Source organism: Odontesthes bonariensis, chromosome 7 (genome assembly GCF_027942865.1).
Source record: "Odontesthes bonariensis isolate fOdoBon6 chromosome 7, fOdoBon6.hap1, whole genome shotgun sequence".
Classification (NCBI taxonomy): Eukaryota; Metazoa; Chordata; class Actinopteri; order Atheriniformes; family Atherinopsidae; genus Odontesthes; species Odontesthes bonariensis.
In genome coordinates, this window is record NC_134512.1 from 5,983,309 (window position 1) to 6,002,901 (window position 19,593).

Here is a 19,593-nt window from a genome sequence, read left to right on the forward strand (position 1 = left end):
TAAGCTCGAACAAATGAAAAGAGGCTACACTGCACAGCAGTCAATGTTCACAAATCTGGCCAAATCCAGTGAAGCTGTGACAGAGGCTAGCTATGTGGTAGCTCCTTGGTCTGTGACAGTCAGCTAACTTCGCACGGAGTTTGCTACTGCTAGTTTTGTGCAACATGGCAGGATATTTATCAGATTTTGACGACGTAGATGACGACTTTGAGTATGATGGACGTCCTTACCGGAGTGAATGAGCTGTACTGCAGCTCATTCACTTGGGGTAGTGGATGCTGTATCTCAGGGTTCCTTTGATAGTTCTTGCCTGGGTGCGCCCTGAATTTTCATTATAGTGAAGCACTGCCAGATAGTGTCTGTAAATAAAAAATAAATAAAAAAGTTTTGGTTACAAGTCACCATTTAACCTCTATTAGTCTAAACCAAAGCAATATAATCATGGTAAACATGCTAAAACATTGTAAAAAGGCAGATGTGTACAAACATACCTGCACAGCATTCCGATGAAAGGAAAGACCACATTCTTGGGTGTGAACCGCAACATCAGGCTGTGGAATGCCTCCAGTGTTGACGTTTGGTACTGGGAGCTTAGGCTACGTGCCCACGACAACGCTCTGAAGCATAAACGCAGATGTCCGTTTTTTTCCTCCACAATTTATCTGCGTTCTCACGAGCGCTTGGGGGTGGATATCTGTCTATCCATGGGAACAGGGAAAACGTATAAAACTCATAAAACTCGCAGTTTCCCGATGTAGTATGCACGCCCCGGACGTAGGTGGCAGTAGCAACAATACCTTTGGTATTGTTATATGAGTTATATTGTTATATATTAATAAATATGAGAAATGCCTGTTTTGTGGCTACTTCCTCCGCGTCAGTTGGAAGAAAATGGCGAAGCACGGCGGCAACAACAGTACGCCTTCAAACTTTGTTTGGACAGATGATGAGGTCCAGTTGCTCCTGAACACAACACTGAACTACAAAGCCAGGAAGGCAGTGGATAATGTGGATTGGGAGAGTGTCCAAAATAAATATAGTGAGATATGGGAGTCGTTCATGGAGAACTACCCACTTAACGTGTGCAAAAAACGCACTTCTGCGTTTTGAACTGTTCCTACGGCGACGAGAGGTTGGATCGTTTTCAAGATCTCCACTCTGGAGGGCGTTTGCGTTTTCTCCGTTTTGAACACCTAAAAACGCCGTCGCCATGTGCAAGATAGGCACATCTGTCGAAATGTTCTGCGTTTATCTGTCGTTACCGTTGTCGTGGGCACGTAGCCTTAGTCTCTCCACGTCATTGAGAACCCTCTTGTTCACAAGAATCTTCTCCATCCTCTGTATGGCTTTGGTACCTGAAAAGATGAAGCGTAATGTAAATATCTATTCGAAAGCCGTTGTCACAACATGCAGCGAGTCCAGTATAACAATACTCTGGTACCTGGTTTAAACCACTTCTTGCGGTCTCTGCTGGTGCGGTCAGGGTGTAGGCATTTTGGGAAGATAGGGTTGTCGTGGACGTGCTTGTTTTGCATGTGGTTCATCAAAGATTTCCACTTTGTGACCTTCTCTGGCCCGGAGGAGGAGGATGTTGCACACCAGTACACGTGGTTGCTGATCCCTCGCTGACACTTTTTCACCACCTCGCAGTCCTTCTCTTTAGCCACTTTTCCCACCTTCTTGGACAGACCTGAGAGTCACAAAAGGGATTAGCTGATTTCACATTGGTCATGATCATGCATATGGGAATGCTATGCGGAATTGGAATGCACTTTGTAATCCATAAGGCACTGACCTTTCTCAAAATGCCACACATCATAATAGTGTGTTATCTTGCGGTCTCTGAGGAACTTCTGGATCTGGGGGTGACGGTCGGTGACAATGTAGTCCACAGTCACATCCTTCGACTCCAACAGCTGCAGGCTTCTCGTGAGTCCCTCTTTCTCCATATTGTGGCTCCCACCGACTTCATTGCTCTGTGAAAACATAGAAAGGAAGTATATATTGACTTTAAACTACTTCCAGGGCAAGAAATATAAGCTTTGTGTTGAGCTGTAGAGAAACAATTGTCAGTGAGAGTGAAAGTAAAGGAGAGGATGAGCAGTGCATTGAGTAAAAATGGCAATCATTCTATATGCGTGTGCCCACTAACCTGTACTAGTTGAAGGTTGATGATGGTGTTGGTCTCCAGATTCATCAGACTGTAAGTTCCATACTTGGCCGAGTGTCCTTCAAATACAAATACAACAGTGTTGGTATTAGAATTATATCACGTTGAGCAAAGAAAAAACACGCACATCCGTCTCAAAAAAAGTTATGGGTGCAGGACTAGCAAAGTAACAAGAAAACTGAAAATAAAGTCCGCACACCAATCTCCCGTTTCTCAATTTAATGTGACGTTTCGGGCAGCCTGCCCTTCCTCAGACATTCACACAATGTCTGAGGAATTAAATTGAGAAACGGGAGATTGGTGTGCGGACTTTATTTTCGGTTTTCTTATTAGAATTATATCACACATTTGGGTCTAATTTTGCATCTGTAGTTCGTTTTGCAACAGTTATACATGTGAACATGTGTGCAGATACAAGTAGATAGACAGATGGATAGAACTCTAACCAGGTGAATCTGCTCTCATGTCCCCACCAAGCTTGACTTTTTTGTGCCTCAGAGACTCCATTTCAGTGTCTTGAAGCTGGTGCCATGAGTGAATCACTGCCGGCTCGAGGAAACGATTTGCATGCCTCCGGAATGCTGAGTAACTGATGTTTTGGAGGCGCATGGCTTGAAACATCTACAAACAAAAGTGTACATGAAAAAGTATTACAAGACTGTAGCAGCTAGTGTTGGTTGCCATCTATGCTCCTGTTGCCCCCCTAGTGCCCATTTTACTGGTGTAGGCTGCTATTAACCCTGCCACAGAAACATGTCTTTATCAGTCGAGGTTGTAGAAGTTTTGTCAATCATTTAGAAGGTTTATTATTGCACTTCAAAAGCAATCAGTTAATTAAGAATAAGCTATTCAGCAACAACTAGACCAGAACCGTTACAAATATTATATAAGACATGGTGTTGAAATGAATGTATGCTTTACATTTTGTACTTGATAAAATGATGATCCGCTGAAATATATGGCTGCTGACAGTTGGATGTTGCCTACTGGTGAGCTCTTAATGATTGGCTGGCTCTTCCATTGCCTGAAAAACTTGCAGTGGTGACATTTCTGGTCAATGGACAAAAATGTTCCTCGCCTGTACGTCTTCACCTCTGTCGACCTAGTACAGTGTGGACAGTGCTGGAAGAGTTCCATGAGGTTCTTCTCAAAAACAATGTATTTTTTGTCCGTGTGTCCAGTTGGAGATGACGAGTTGTCACTATTACAGATAAAATGACAAATCAAAAAATAAAAAATATATATATATATATATATAGAGAGAGAGAGAGAGAGAGACAAGATTAGTTTGACAATAAATCAATCAAAACAAATGTGAGTATTAATATCTGATGAGATAACATGCCAAAGCACATACGAAAGCTGTGATGATTCTGTTAGCGTGGTCCTCGACTGTGCAGGGTCATATGTGGAGTCAAGAGGATCTGGTATTGAGAGGGTGTCAGTGATGTTGGCGGCGCATGTGGATGCAGTGGGGGTAGCCTCCTCCTCCTCCTCCTCCTCCTCCTCCTCCTCCAACCGCGGTCTTTTAGATGGCCGATGGTGAACGGGCATGATGGGTGTGGAGGACTGAGGGCCCCATGGTGCATTAGAAGTGCCTACTCTTCTACTTTTATACATTTTTGTGTCTTTGACACAATCAAATTGGAAACCTAAAGTCAATAAAATGTGTGTTACTGTCAGTAGACACTACACAATTTCACATAATGCAATGACGTAACATACAGAAAGGGGAGGCATGTAGCATAGCAAGTATAAGTGGCCACAAATTCTGGAATAGCATTTTGCTTCACTACATAATGATCTGTCTCACAAGAAATGAAATATCCAGTAACTGGCACAGAAGAAATGTATTGTATAAACTACAAATCTTTGCTTCTCATGTGAGGACCTAATGTTCCCATGCAAACCTGTGTGGTTCGAGTTGAACGTCGAGGTGGGTCTGTCAGAATGGCAACATGGCTCAAGGGTGGTGTCAATAGCGCCTGGGATGTGCTCTGGAAGACAGAAATATTATATAAATATTAAGTGGCTATTTGATTGTGCAGTTATTTTATTTCCAACATAATTCTGTTTTCACACACATAAACTATGTCTTCTCATCTATATCATGTTCTGTTAAATAATTAAGCTTATTTAACTTATTTAACTAACACAGACTTCTACTCAGCCAACAGAAAGAAGGCAGATGCCTGTAAAACGGGTGGTGCCTAGCACCACCACCTCTAACGAAAGGCCAGTGGCTGAGGGAATCCCTGGAGGGAATCCACCCCCAAGACACAAGTGTCTTTATAAAATATAATAGGCCTATGTATATATCTTTTTTAAGCCTATTCATACAAATATTTATTTGTCTTATGTCTTTTTTATCTTTTGTCCCAACAGATTCTGATGGTGCCGCTCAAAAAGATAATTGTCTGTAAATGCAAAAACATCTATGCGCGGTCTGATAATCTCCCGACGAATATTTAATTCTCCGCGCAATAATGCTGTACCTTCATCCACGGGATCGTTGTCAAAAGGACATGCCATGTTCGTGGAAAAAGTCGCCTCCTACTGTGCCTAATGGACTTGAGTAAAACCTGGTCCCGACCAGGTTAGGTTCAGAGAGTCTGTTTCTACTCTTTGTGAAACAGGCTAGAGTTACCCCTCTTTCTCGGGGTTGAGTTACCTCCCTTTGTGAAACGGAAAACTCAGTTTCCCTCATTTCAGGGTTAATCAACTCAGAGTTTTCATTAAACCTGCTTCGTGAAACGGACCTCTGTACCCATAACACAGGCTGCCACGGAATGAAATTAACATGCTGTGTTTGTAACAAAAACTCGGATGCAAAAGTTAACAATCAACGACTTACCGCCTGTGGGCTGGTGCCTGTTCTTCGTGATGGTATAGACCCAGGTCGTAGAAACAGCTTTGCAGCAAAACCCCTGTTGTACTCGCCCAAGTTTGTGAAGTCGCTGTCCAGGAAATGTGTGGAACACAACACTAGCGTCTTGTTAAATTTAATTTGTTGTGATGTTCCGTAGATGAACTCCAGCCATCTCTTCCTATCATCCTCATTCCTGGACAACATATGCATCGACAATGCCTAAAGCCGCTAGCATGGTTGACGCGTCTGTCACGGCGGTGTCGCACCGTGACGTCAAAATGACGTATCAGTCATGGCGCTTCCCTTGAACAGACGGCGCAGCGCGTTGTTGTGCACCAGTCGATTTTTGTAACTTGGCGGCGCCACCAACGAAAAGCCGGATGGACCAATGTGAGACCAGCTCAGTCAGGAGGTGCGTTTGTACAGGCAGCTGTACGAAACTGCAGTGAAACAGCACAGGGAGCACGTAAACTCCCAAAACTGGTGGACAGAGATTGGCAGAACTTTGGGGAAAGAGGGAGAGTTCTGTAAGAATGTGTGGAAAAAGCTACGGGACAGATACGTGAAGGCAAAGAAGAGGGCAGAGACTCTGTTGATGCAGGGGGCTTCAAACCTTCATCTCTATTAATTGAATTAAAAACTTAAAATGATCCGAAAACTGCAGCAGTATCATTAATTACAGTGTTCCTGCTCTTGAATGCGGCATTGTTTTCTTCTCCACTTTCGTGGTTGCAGAGTAGAGGTAACCGTCACGTAGCAGCGCCACCTCTGTGACGGAGAAAATTGCAACTACTGGCGCAACGACTTGCGCCACTATATATGGCGGGCACGAAATCGTGACTTCATCAACACCGCTCGCGCTAGCAGACGCGGCAACCATGCTAGAGCCTTTATTGCCACAGATCGCACACGTACGAGTATGTTCCGCCATGCTAATAAAAAGTTAGCTGATTAGCTTCTCAACTCCGCAGGCAGCGAGTCGCGTGTCTTCACTAGTACCTGTACTTATCTATTCCGTCCGAGGGGGGCGGGTTTCCATGGGCGGGCATAATCCCAAGTTTTTTTTTCAGTTTGACGTAGAATGTACAGGCTTTTCTGATTCGCTCGTGGCTCTGCATTGTTTCTGTAAATTTGGGAAAACAGCCTGTGGAGGTGACGCAACACTTGGAAGCCTGGTATGTGTATGTAAATAGGGGTGACCCTCCCTTTTTCAGAAGAAGCGAGTAAAACCGGTTTTTAGTGGAAGTTGGCCTTTAAGGAACAAACAAAAACCTGACTATGACTATGAAAAAACCTGACAAGGACAAACCTGATTCCAAACATGAATGACCGTGACTATACATGAGTGACAGTGAGGATCTGACAAAGAACATGAACAAATTGGAAGACTAAATACTATGGAGGGTGATTGGTGTAGTGAGTGCAGCTGATGACAATGAACACAGGGGAAGGTTAAACTGTAAACTAGAGACTAAACAGAAACACAGATCATGGCAGAAAAATTAACTGCAGACAGAACCCCCCACCCCCCCCCCAAGGGATGGATTCCAGACATCCCAAAACCTGGGTGGGAGGAGGGACCCGAAAGAAGAGAGCTGGAGCCGGTCTGTTGGACGGCCAGACAACCAGCAGCAAGGGAGCTGGAGCCGGAGACGGTCTGGCGGATGGCCAGACGACCAGCGACGAGGGAGCTTCAGCTGGAGACGGTCTGGCAGACGACCAGCGGCGAGGGAGCTGGAGACGGTCTGGCAGATGGCCAGACGACCAGCAACGAGGGAGCTTCAGCTGGAGACGGTCTGGCAGACGACCAGCGGCGAGGGAGCTGGAGCCAGAGACGGTCTGGCAGATGGCCAGACGACCATCGACGAGGGGGCTGTAGCCGGAAACGGTCTGGCGGACTGGCATACGTTCGACGACGTGGGAGCTGGAGACAGTCTGGCAGACGGCCAGACGTCCGGCGACGTGGGAGCTGGAGCCGGTCTGAAAGACGGTCAGACGTCCACCGTTGAACCAGCGGAACCTGGAACCAGCGACGGTCTAGCGGGCAGACAGGCGTCCGGCGACGTGGAACCAGGTGCTGGAGCTTGTCTGGCAGACGGCCAGACGTCCGATGAATAGGAGGCGAGCCTACCTGGGCCCCTCTGGAGCAGGAATTGGAAGAGGCGAGCTCGGCAGAGCCCCCTCTGCAGCTGGAACTGGAAGAAGCGAGCTCGGAGGAGCCCCCTCTGGCCCCCTCTGGAGCAGGGACTGAAAGAGGCGAGCTTGGCGGAGCTCCCTCTGGAGCAGGAACTGGAAGAGTCGAGCTTGGCAGAACCCCCCCTCTGGAGCAGGGACTGGAGCGGCTGGAGGCTGTGCCGCTGGAGGCTTGTGGTATTTTGTAAAAGTTATCAACGAACTCGCAGGAGACTTTACTTCCAGCTTTTTTTTACTCCTTCATCTTCTCCTACAGTCACAACTCAGTCATCATGGCATACAGTTCTCTAGCGCCCTCTGTAGGCACTCATTCATATCATTCAGGAAAGGGGAAATGTTCCCCTTTCCTGAAAGGATTTACTTCTGTAGATTGACCAAATGAACCAATTTTTTTTTATATATGTCTTTTTAAGGAAACAGCAAAACAGCATTTCTGTAATGATAAATGTCAACAACCTTGGGCATAATAAACAATAAAAATATGAAAATGCATAACTTAAGTATCACAGTTTTCCACCAGTTTTTTTTTTTTTTAATTTTCCCTTTGCATTACAACCAACATTCCAGCCCATAAGTCCTGTGTGACTTTATCTAACAAAACCTGTTAGCGGCCTTGTTTTGGTGTATTAAGCTGTACACCCTCTGGCAACATAAATCCATCATAAGTAGCATCCTTTTCTGAACCAGTGCAGGTCAGAGAATGCTAGCTTGGATGCGTTCATGCGGAGGTAAGTGTTTGATCCCACTTTCTTAACCACAGTCAGGGGTTTTTGTAAATCCAGGAGAGCCCTTCGGAACGTGCGAGACAGAAAGTACATGTAATTTTGTGCGCATTCTCCTGTTCCTCAGGAACTCGAATGGCGTAGCTCCTGTAGTAACATGTTGTGTGGCACAATAGTTTGTTTCTATGGTCTGTGCATTTTGTCAGCAGTGTGTAAGCACTCTTTAAGCACCCTGTTGAACCTTTCAATGGCTCCATTAGCTCTTGGATAATATACAGTTGAGCGCAGGTGCTTAATCTCTCTCTCCCTGAGAGAGAAAAGTGGCAAAGGTATGGGAGGTGAATTGACTTCCATTGTCTGAAACTAAGTAGGAAGGATTTCCTTCACAGCTGAACACAGTGGTCAGAAATGTGTTTATGTACATCAGAAGTGACAGTAAGGGCAAATGCTACTTCAGGCTACTTACTATAATAGTAGTAAGAGTTATGGAATAGCGGCAGTCCCATGTAGCATGTTCAAAAGGACCTTTAATGTTAATGCCCACTTTTTCCCATGGACTGTTTGGAAGATCCACAGTTATAAGTGGCGCAGGTGCAGTTTTTGTAGTTCTGTCAGTATACTGGCATGGCACACATGAAGCTATCATATTATGTACAGAGATGTCCATTTTTGGCCACCAATAGTTCACGAAGTCTCTGTTTTGTACGTACGTGCCAAATCCACCACTCTGGATCTGAGTGAAACAGGAACAATCAAGCGGTCCGTGTCTCTCACTATAAGTGAGCCATCCCACAGCCAGTTCATCTCTGACATTGAGGTATGGAACAAGTTCAGACGACACACCCTTCCTGCATCTTGGCCACCCTGTCTGAATCTGGTATCTAAGTTGTGTCAGTTCAGGGCATGTCTCACAGGCTGCAATGAACCTCGGAGTCATCTCCTGTAGTGGGAAGAGGAAGCCTGGATCAGCTGTCATATTTTGTTTGCCTGGGCACTAAAGGCGCTTTTCCACTAGCTTGCTTAGGCTCGGCGCGCTATTGCGTGTTTCCACTAGCACGCCGTACCTGAGCCCTGGTTCCAAGCGGGCCGAAGCGTTACTAAAATGTGACGTCAGTCAACTGCCTTCCACTGATTGGGCGATGAGTGTCGTCACTGGAAGCGTCATAACGCGGATAACAAAAGCTAGCGTTAGCAACCGTTAGCTTACCTCCAAATGTCGTCTTTTTTAAGCTCGTAACAAAACTCTCCAGTACTTTTCAATACTGTTTTGTCTGGCACCCAGGAGTCTTCTCTGGCTCTCTTCTTTTGCCTTCTGTGCGAGAGAAAAAAAGCCACAGGGTGAGCAGCAACACGCGCAGCCGTGTTACGACGACCCCGCCCACGTCGAGGAGGCACGAAGTGTAATGGAAACACAACTAAACCGAACCGTGGCGAGCCGTGTCGAGCCGTGTAGAGCTAGTGGAAAAGCGCCATAAGTCGCATTGTATGTAAAACAAAGCAGTCGAGCTGACCATCTGGCAATCCTCAGGCCAGCTCGACCAGAACCTTTAGACGTGAGGAGCGATTTCAGTGCCTGATGGTCAGTACCAGGCATGAATTGACATCCCCATAGACATGTTCTCCACTTCTCTACTGCCCAAACACAAGCAAGACCTTCACGTTCAATAGTAGAGTACTTTCGTTCAGCACGGGAAAGTGGCCTGGATGCAAAGGCAACAGTTCTTTCCGTGTTGTCTGGATGGGTCTGAGTGAGTACAGCTTCCAGGCCATAATCAGAAGCATCAGTAGTGACTTGAGTAGGTAATGCAGGGTCATATAATGCGAGAGCAGGACTCTCCAGTACCAGTCCTCTGATTTCAGCAAAACTGGACTCAGCCTGAACCTGTCCAGCTGAACCTCAGGTCAGCAGAGTTCTTGAGAGTGGCACGTAGTTGTTGAGTTGTAAATACATTTTATGATAGTTATCCCATATATACTCTGTTTTGTTATATTGATTAAGAGTTTTGAGCAAAGTTGTGCCTCGCTTATTTGTGTGAAGGTCGTAAATTCCACTGTCAGGAATGTGGTCTCGTCCGGCTCGAAATTAAATCCCCCTTCCTTTTACAGTTGAGAGCTTTGTAAAGCAGGACACACCCATTCCTCATGAGTGAAAATCCTTGATGTCTCTCTCTCTCTTCTTTTCGTGAATTTCTAGGTGTTTGAACCTGACAGTAGTGGTTCAACAACAGTAGCAAAATTAGGAATGAACTTACTGTACCATTAAGCAAGACCGAGAAATTATCTCAAGGAGCATGAGTCGTGTGGGGCAGGCTCATGAGCCACTGCGCTGACTCGGATAGAGTCCATCTTTGGATATGGTGTTTCCCAGAAAAGGCAAAGATGCCTGATTGAATTTATATTTGCTCATATTCAGTTTGAGTCCCGTTTCATTCAGGGCATGCAGCACCCTCCGTAGGTTGGTATAGTGATCCTGCTGGGTGGTTCCATAGCATATGACATCATCAAGATAGGCTTGTACACCTGGAAGGCCAGCCAGTATGGTGGACATCATTTTTTGAAATGCTGATGGAGCTGTAGCAAGGCCAAATGGGACTTGGCAGAAACGGAAAAGGCCTTCGTGAGTGATAAACACAGCTGCTGTTGGCAAGGAACAGAGACTTTTATTCATCTTCCGTTTTGTGCTTCACGGAGACGTGGCTGTGTGAAACGATCCCGGACTCGGCCCTGCAGCTGGCAGGCTTCCAACTCCTGAGAGCGGATCGCGACACAGAACTCAGTGGCAGTGATTCAACAGCATTGTTCTCCTGTTCTGGAAACTTTCTTCATAAACTGCAAACCCTTCTACTCCCCCCGTGAGTTTGTTTCATTCATGCTGGTCGGTGTTTACATTCCACCGGAGGTTAACGTGCAGGAGGCACAGCGCACACTCGCCGATCAGATACTGTGTGTGGAACGGACAAACCCGGACTCCTTAGTTATTGTTCTCGGTGACTTTAACAGAGGAAATCTCACCCACGAACTCCCCAAATACAAACAGTTTATTAAATGCCCGACCAGAGAGGAGAACATTCTGGATCACTGTTACACCACAGTAAGCAGTGCTTATCATGCTGTCCCCAGAGCCGCACTGGGTCACTCTGACCACGCCATGGTCCACCTGATTCCTGCATACAGGCAGAAGTTAAAGCTCTCTAAATCTGTTGTGAGGACATCCAAGAAGTGGACCAGTGAAGCTGTGGGAGATCTTCAGGCGTGTCTGGACTGCACCGACTGGGACATTTTCAGGGCTACTTCCAACAGTCTGGACGAGTTTACTGAGGCTGTCACGTCCTACATCAGTTTCTGTGAAGACAGTTGTGTACCGTCACGCACCACAGTGAGGTACAACAACGACAAGCCTTGGTTCACAGCGAAGCTCAGACAACTAAGGTTGGTGAAGGAGGAGGCGTTCAGGAGTGGGGACAGAGGCAGATTCAAAGAGTCCAAGTACAGGTTTAGCAAGGGGGTGAGAGAAGCTAAACGTCTGTACTCTGAGAAAATTCAAAAACAGTTCTCAGCCAACGACTCTGCTTCTGTCTGGAGAGGACTCAGGCATCTGACCAACTACAAGCCGAAACCCCCCCACTCCCTGGACAATCTTGACCTTGCCAACAGCCTGAACGAGTTTTACTGTCGTTTCGAGAGACAATGGGACAGCCCTGACACCATACCCCAACCCCAGCCCACCAGCCCCTCCTCCCCCACCACAGTAATGACTCTCTCCATCCTGGAGAGAGACGTCAACAAGCTCTTCAAGAGGCAGAACCCCCGCAAAGCAGCCGGGCCAGACTCTGTCTCTCCCTCCACCCTGAAGCACTGCGCTGATCAGCTGTCCCCGGTGTTCACAGGCATCTTCAACACCTCACTGGAGACATGCCTGCCTCAAGACCTCCACCATCATCCCAGTCCCCAAAAAGCCAAGGATCACAGGACTTAATGACTACAGACCCGTCGCCCTGAACTCTGTGGTGATGAAGTCATTTGAGCGCCTTGTGCTTTCACACCTGAAAGCCATCACAGACCCTCTCCTGGACCCCCTGCAGTTCGCCTACAGAGCCAACAGGTCTGTAGACGATGCAGTCAACATGGCCCTCAACTTCATCCTCCAGCACCTGGACTCCTCAGGAACCTACGCCAGGATCCTGTTTGTGGATTTCAGCTCTGCCTTCAACACAATCATCCCGGCTCTGCTACAGGACAAGCTCTCCCAGCTGAACGTGCCTGACTCCACCTGCAGGTGGATCACAGACTTCCTGTCTGACAGGAGGCAGCACGTGAGGCTGGGAAAACAGGTCTCAGACTCCCGGACCATCAGCACCGGTTCCCCTCAAGGCTGTGTTCTTTCCCCTCTGCTCTTCTCCCTGTACACCAACAGCTGCTCCTCCAGTCACCAGTCTGTCAAACTCCTGAAGTTCGCGGACAACACTACCCTCATTGGACTCATCTCTGGTGGGAGGTGGGAGATTGACCATCTGGTGACCTGGTGTGGACTGAACAATCTGGAGCTCAACACTGTGAAGACAGTGGAGATGGTTGTGGACTACAGGAAGAGCCCAGCCCCACTCACCCCCATCACCCTGACAGTTTCCCCACTCTACACTGTTGAGTCCTTCCGCTTCCTGGGAACTATCATCTCCCAGGACCTCAAGTGGGAGCTGTACCTGTACCTGACCAAGAAAGCCCAACAGAGGATGTACTTCCTGCGGCAGCTGAAGAAATTCAACCTGCCAAAGACGATGATGGTGCACTTCTACACCTCCATCATCGAGTCCATCCTCACCTCATCCATCACCATCTGGTATGCTGCTGCCACCGCCAAGGACAAGGGCAGACTGCAGCGTGTCATCCACTCTGTGGAGAAGGTGATCGGCTGCAATCTGCCATCTCTACAGGACCTGTACGCCTCCAGGACGCTGAGGCGTGCAGGCAAGATTGTGGCCGACCTTTCCCACCCCGGACACAAACTTTTTGAAGCACTCCCCTCTGGCAGGAGGCTGCGGTCCATCAGGACCAAAACCTCCCGCCACAAGAACAGCTTCTTCCCCTCTGCAGTTGGCCTCACCAACAAGGCCCGCTGTACCCCCCCACTGACACTTGATATATTAACGTTATATTAACGTTCTGTCTCGCTGTCATTACAGAGTGCGCTACATTAACGCGCTCTTCTTACAAATACTTTGCACATATTTTTAATTTTTTTACATTTATTACTTTATTCTATTATTATTATATTTTTTGTTTTGTTCTTATGGCACCAAACTGACCAGGCCAAATTCCTCGTGATGTACAAATTACTTGGCAATAAAACCTTTTCTGATTCTGATTCTGATTCTGATTTATATTGTCGTGTCTCCTGATGACACAGGGCCAATCGATGCCCTTTTTAACTGCATTTTGGATATTGAGTCTTGGATGGCACAAAACGTCTTGCAGCTCAACCAGGATAAAACAGAAGTACTAGTTATTGGTCCTGAAGCACTGAGGGAAAAACTGAATTTTAAACTGGAAGCACTAGCACTTAAACCATCTGATAAGGTTAAGAATCTCGGTGTGGTCTTCGATTCAGATCTATCCTTTGAACACCATATCAGACAAATCACCAAGATGTTTTTATCATCTTAAAAACATTGCCACAGGGCATCCATTTCTTTCTAAAGCCAAAACACTAGACACTAATTCATGCTTTTGTTACCTGTAGGATCGAATACTGCAATGCTCTTCTGCCTCACATTACACCAGTTTTAAAGTCTCTGCACTGGTTACCTGTGTGCTTCAGGATTGATTTTAAAATTATTTGACTGGTTTTCCTCCCCATGAGCTGTCACCTTACCGTGGTGGGAGGGTTTGCGTGCCCCAATGAGTCTGGGAGCTATGTTGCCCGGGGCTTTAAGCCCCTGGTAGGGTCACCCATGGCAAACAGATCCTAGATGAGGGACCAGACAAAGAACAGCTCACAAGACCCTCTATGATGGAAAAAACCATTGGACACCGTGTTTCTTCGCTACCGGGGCCTCCCCCTGGAGCCAGGCCCAGGGGTGGGGCCCGCCAGCGAGCACCTGGTGGCCGGGTCTGTGCCCGTGGGGCTCGGTCGGGCACAGCCCGAAGAAACGACACGGGTCCCCCTTCCGACAGGCTCACCACCCGTGGGAGGGGCCAAGGGGGTCGGGTGCATTGTGAGCTGGGCGGCAGCCGAAGGCGGAGACCTTGGCGGTCTGATCCTCGGCTACTGAAGCTGGCTCTTGGGACGTGGAACGTCACCTCTCTGCTGGGGAAGGAGCCTGAGCTGGTGCGCGAGGCTGAGCGGTTCCGGCTAGATATAGTCGGACTCACCTCGACGCATGGCTTGGGCTCCGGAACCAGCCTCCTCGAGAGGGGTTGGACTCTCTTCCACTCTGGAGTTGCCCGTGGTGAGAGGCGTAGAGCAGGTGTGGGCATACTTATTGCCCCCCCGGCTGTGCGCCTGTACATTGGGGTTTACCCCGGTAGAAGAGAGGGTAGCCTCCCTCCGCCTTAGGGTGGGGGGACGGGTCCTGACTGTTGTTTGTGCTTATGCACCGAACGGCAATTCAGAGTCCACCCTTTTTGGAGTCCCTGGAGGAGGCACTGGAGAGTGTTCCTCTGGGAGACTCCCTCGTCCTGCTGGGGGACTTCAATGCTCACGTGGGCAATGACAGTGAGACCTGGAGGGGCGTGATTGGGAGGAACGGCCCCCCCGATCTGAATCAGAGTGGTGTTTTGTTGTTGGACTTCTGTGCTCGTCATGGACTGTCCATAACGAACACCATGTTCAGGCATAAGGGTGTCCATATGTGCACTTGGCACCAGGACACCCTAGGCCAGAGCTCGATGATCGACCTTGTGGTTGTATCGTCGGACTTGCGGCCGTATGTCCTGGACACTCGCATGAAGAGAGGGGCGGCGCTGTCAACTGATCACCACCTGGTGGTGAGTTGGCTCCGCTGGTGGGGGAGGAAGCCGGTCAGACCTGGCAGGCCCAAACGTATTGTGAGGGTCTGTTGGGAACGGCTGGCGGAATCCCCTGTAAGGAGGAGTTTCAACTCCCACCTCCGGCAGAGCTTCAACCATGTCCCGGGGGAGGTGGGGGGCATTGAGCCCGAATGGGCCATGTTCCGTGCCTCCATTGTTGAGGTGGCCGACCGGAGCTGTGGCCGTAAGGTGGTCGGTGCCTGTCGTGGCGGCAACCCCCGAACCCGCTGGTGGACACCAGTAGTGAGGGAAGCCGTCAAGCTGAAGAAGGAGTCCTATCGGGCCTTTTTGGCCAGTGGGACTCTGGAAGCAGCTGATGGGCACCGAGAGGCCAAGCGGAACGCGGCCTCGGCGGTTGCTGAGGCAAAAACCCGGGCTTGGGAGGAGTTCTGGGAGGCCACGGAGAATGATTTCCGGACGGCCTCGAGGAGTTTCTGGTCCACCATCTGGCGACTCAGGGGGGGAAAGCGGTGCACCGTCAACACCATGTATGGTGAGGGCGGGGCTCTGCTGACTTCAACTCGGGACGTCGTGAGTCGGTGGGGGGAATACTTCGAGGGCCTCCTCAATCCTACCGACACGCCTTCCGATGAGGAAGCAGAGTTGGGGAGCTCGGACGTGGGGCCTCCCATTTCTGGGGACGAGGTTGCCGAGGTGGTTAAAAAGCTCCTCGGTGGCAAGGCCCCGGGGGTAGATGAGGTCCGTCCTGAGTTCCTCAAGGCTCTGGATGTTGTAGGGCTGTCTTGGTTGACACGCCTCTGCAGCATCGCGTGGACATCGGGGGCAGTGCCTCTGGACTGGCAGATTGGGGTGGTGGTCCCCCTCTTTAAAAAGGGGGACCGGAGGGTGTGTTCCAACTATAGGGGGATCACACTCCTCAGCCTCCCTGGTAAGGTTTTGGGGGTACTGGAGAGGAGGATCCGCCGGATAGTCGAATCTCGGATTCAGGAGGCGCAGTCAGTGTTAATTTCGTCAACCAGGACGATGACGAAAATATTTCGTTAACGCCCCTTTTTCCCGTGACGATGACGAGACGATGATGCACAAAATTGCTTCCAGAAAATAAAAATATGACGAGAATAAAAAATGATTTTCGTTAACGAGACTAAGACAAGACGAAATTTACAAGCCATGGACGAATGGACATTAAAAAATGTAATTGTTTATGATTAATTTGTAATTTGTAATTGTTAATATAAGTGTTTCTTGATGTAGAAAAGGCTCCAAAGTTGAGATTTGTTACGTTTATAGATGTATTGTGTTGGTCAGTTCAGAGCAGAGTGGCCCCCTGCTGGTCATGTAGCGTAACTGTCGGTGCTCGGTTAGAACAGGTGTGTGCTCTGATGAGTCGACAGAGGGAAGATCGAGCTGTTGATTAATGTCCCGGCAAGTGGTGTGTGCGTAAATGAAACGCGAGTATGGCTGTATTTGTTTATGTAATGTATTCAGGTTGCTGCAGCCGTAGCTTCTGTTGCTTTGATGTGTAACTCGCCATGTGTATGCTAGTTGTAGCATTTAGCTCACCTGACTCTGATTGAGTGTACGTCACGTCACGTGTTATGTCTGTTGTTACCGCTCCGACTCATTAGTGTGATGTTTACAGTGAGTGTTACGTAATGTTATCATGTTACCATGTGATGTTGTTTATGTGTTTAATAATAATAAGTCAGGTGAAGTGTGTTTAGGACTGTGATAGTGGGAATTAGAGGCAAATGGAGATGTAGTAATTTCAGTACTCCTTTATTAGAGAGAAAGAGCTTATTCTTTATTCATTTGGGTATTTGTTATTGTTCTTTTGATAGGAAACCACAAAAATGACCTTATTGCCTGCAACAGAAGGGAAATAAATCACCTGAACCATCATTAACCTGCCTGTTCCTTTGGACCCTCTGGAAGTCTGATTGGCCTTAAGTTGGTGTTCTGGCCGGCACCCCAGTGTGAACTTTGTGTTAACCCCTGAACTAACGCCTGATATAATTTAGCCCAGTGTCTTCACTACACTTGAACTTCATAGAAGATTACGCGCTGTTGCCCTGTTTGTCCCTGCACGGCGCCTGTCCCACAGTGCCTCGCGCGGCTCAATCAGTAGTCGTTCAGTGAGTCGAGTTCAGTTGAGTTTAGGCCCTTCCCATGTCAAATAACGTAGCCGGTAGCTAGCTATAACTTAACCGTAGCTAGTTCAACTTTGCAGTCCAGTCATGGCGTCGGGCTCGGATACCGGTATACGGTTTGTTGGAGCTGGGCGAAAACAACGCCTGGATGTATGGAGCCATTTCGTTTACAACACGAAGGAAAACAAAACAACCTGCATGATAATGATTGATCATGCCGCCGTGTGTGGAGAAGTTCAATTATGTACAGTGTTGACTAAAATGACAAAAATTTGACTAAGACTAAAATTGATTTTTGACATTGTGACCAAGACTAAGACTAAATTGGGAAGGCAATGACTAAATATGACTAAGACTAAAATTGATTTTCGACATTGTGACTAAGACTAAGACTAAATTAAAAAAAGCTGACGAAATTAACACTGGGTGCAGTGTGGTTTTTGTCCTGGCCGTGGAACAGTGGACCAGCTCTACACCCTCAGCAGGATCCTGGAAGGTGCATGGGAGTTCGCCCAACCGGTCTACATGTGTTTTATGGACTTGGAGAAGGCGTTCGACCGTGTCCCTCGGGGACTCTTGTGGGGGGTGCTCCGGGAGTATGGAGTGCCGGACTCCTTGATATGGGCTGTTTGGTCTCTGTATGACCGGTGTCAGAGTTTGGTCCGCATTGCCGGCAGTAAGTCGGAGATGTTTCCTGTGAGGGTTGGACTCCATCAGGGCTGCCCTTTGTCACCGATTCTGTTCATAATTTTTATGGACGGAATTTCTAGGCGCAGCCAGGGCATTGAGGGGGTCCGTTTTGGCGACCTCAGAATCGGGTCTCTGCTTTTTGCGGACGATGTGGTTCTGTTGGCGTCGTCGGACCGTGACCTTCAGCTCTCACTGGAGCGGTTCGCAGCCGAGTGTGAAGCGGCTGGGATGAGAATCAGCACCTCCAAATCCGAGACTATGGTCTTCGGCCGGAAAAGGGTGGAATGCTCTCTCCGGGTCGGGAATGAGATCCTTCCCCAAGTGGAGGAGTTCAAGTATCTCGGGGTCTTGTTCACGAGTGGGGGACGAATGGAGCAGGAGATTGATAGGCGGATCGGTGCGGCGTCCGCAGTGATGCGGGCTCTGCACCGGCCCGTCGTGGTGAAGAAGGAGCTGAGCCAGAAGGCGAAGCTCTCGATTTACCGGTCAATCTATGTTCCTACCCTCACCTATGGTCACGAGCTGTGGGTAGTGACCGAAAGAACGAGATCGCGAATACAAGTGGCCGAAATGAGTTTCCTCCGCAGGGTGTCTGGGCTCTCCCTTAGAGATAGGGTGAGAAGCTCGGTCATCCGGGAGGGGCTCGGAGTAGAACCGCTGCTCCTCCGCATCGAGAGGAGTCAGATGAGGTGGCTCGGGCACCTGGTTAGGATGCCTCCTGGACGCCTCCCTGGTGAGGTGTTCCGGGCCGGTCCCACTGGGAGGAGGCCCCGGGGAAGACCCAGGACACGTTGGAGAGACTATGTCTCTCGGCTGGCCTGGAAACGCCTCGGGGTCCCCTCAGAAGAGCTGGAGGAAGTGGCCGGGGACAGGGACGTCTGGGTCTCTCTGCTCAAGCTGCTGCCCCCGCGACCCAATCCCCGGAGCAGCGGAAGATAATGGATGGATGGATGGATGGTTTTCAAAGCTCTTAATGGTCTTAAGCTGGATTTATAAGTGACGCGTCGCTCACGGCACAGCCGTCGCGTGACATCAAAATGACGTTTCTGGCCTGGCGCGCGCCATGAAAAGACGGCGCAGAGCGTTGTCGTGCACCAGTTGAAATTTGTAACTTGGCACGGAGAACGACAAACTGGATGGACCAACTCGAAAACAGGGTCATGGCTGACGGTTGTGTCATGTAAAACACTTTGTGCAATTATTTGTAAATATGTCATTAGGAATTTGCTGTTGTTTCATTCACTGGTATTAACTGGAAGCGGCGTTGAGTATTAGCGCTATATAAAACCTATCATCATTATTGCATCCTGAAAGGTAACAATAATTCCCAAGTGTGTCCATTGAAGCACACTATTTCATAACAAACAAACAAAGACTTAAAAGTCCTATAGCAATATTCTAAATACTATATCAGACTATAATGGTGAGAACACACCTATTGAAATTTCAACTTCTGCAGGCTCATCAGCTATAAGTAATCTTTCTCTTTCGTCGCATTTTCACCGGCAAGGTTCTAAGCAGCAGTATCATTAATGACAGTGCTACAGTGGCATTGTTTTCTTCTCCACTTTCGTGAGTTAGCGGTAACCTTCACGTAGCAGCGGCACCTCTGTGACGGAGAAAATTGCAACTACTGGCGCATCGACTCACGCCACGATAACTGGAAATGGTCCAAGTAACGGCAAATTAACTAGTTGTCTCAGACTAGTTTAAGTCACAATTTCTGACATTTTTAGCCGTCTGATAAAAGAAACAGAAAAACATGTGAAAGAAAGAAGCTTTTTTGGGAATTCTCCTGTGTTAACATACACT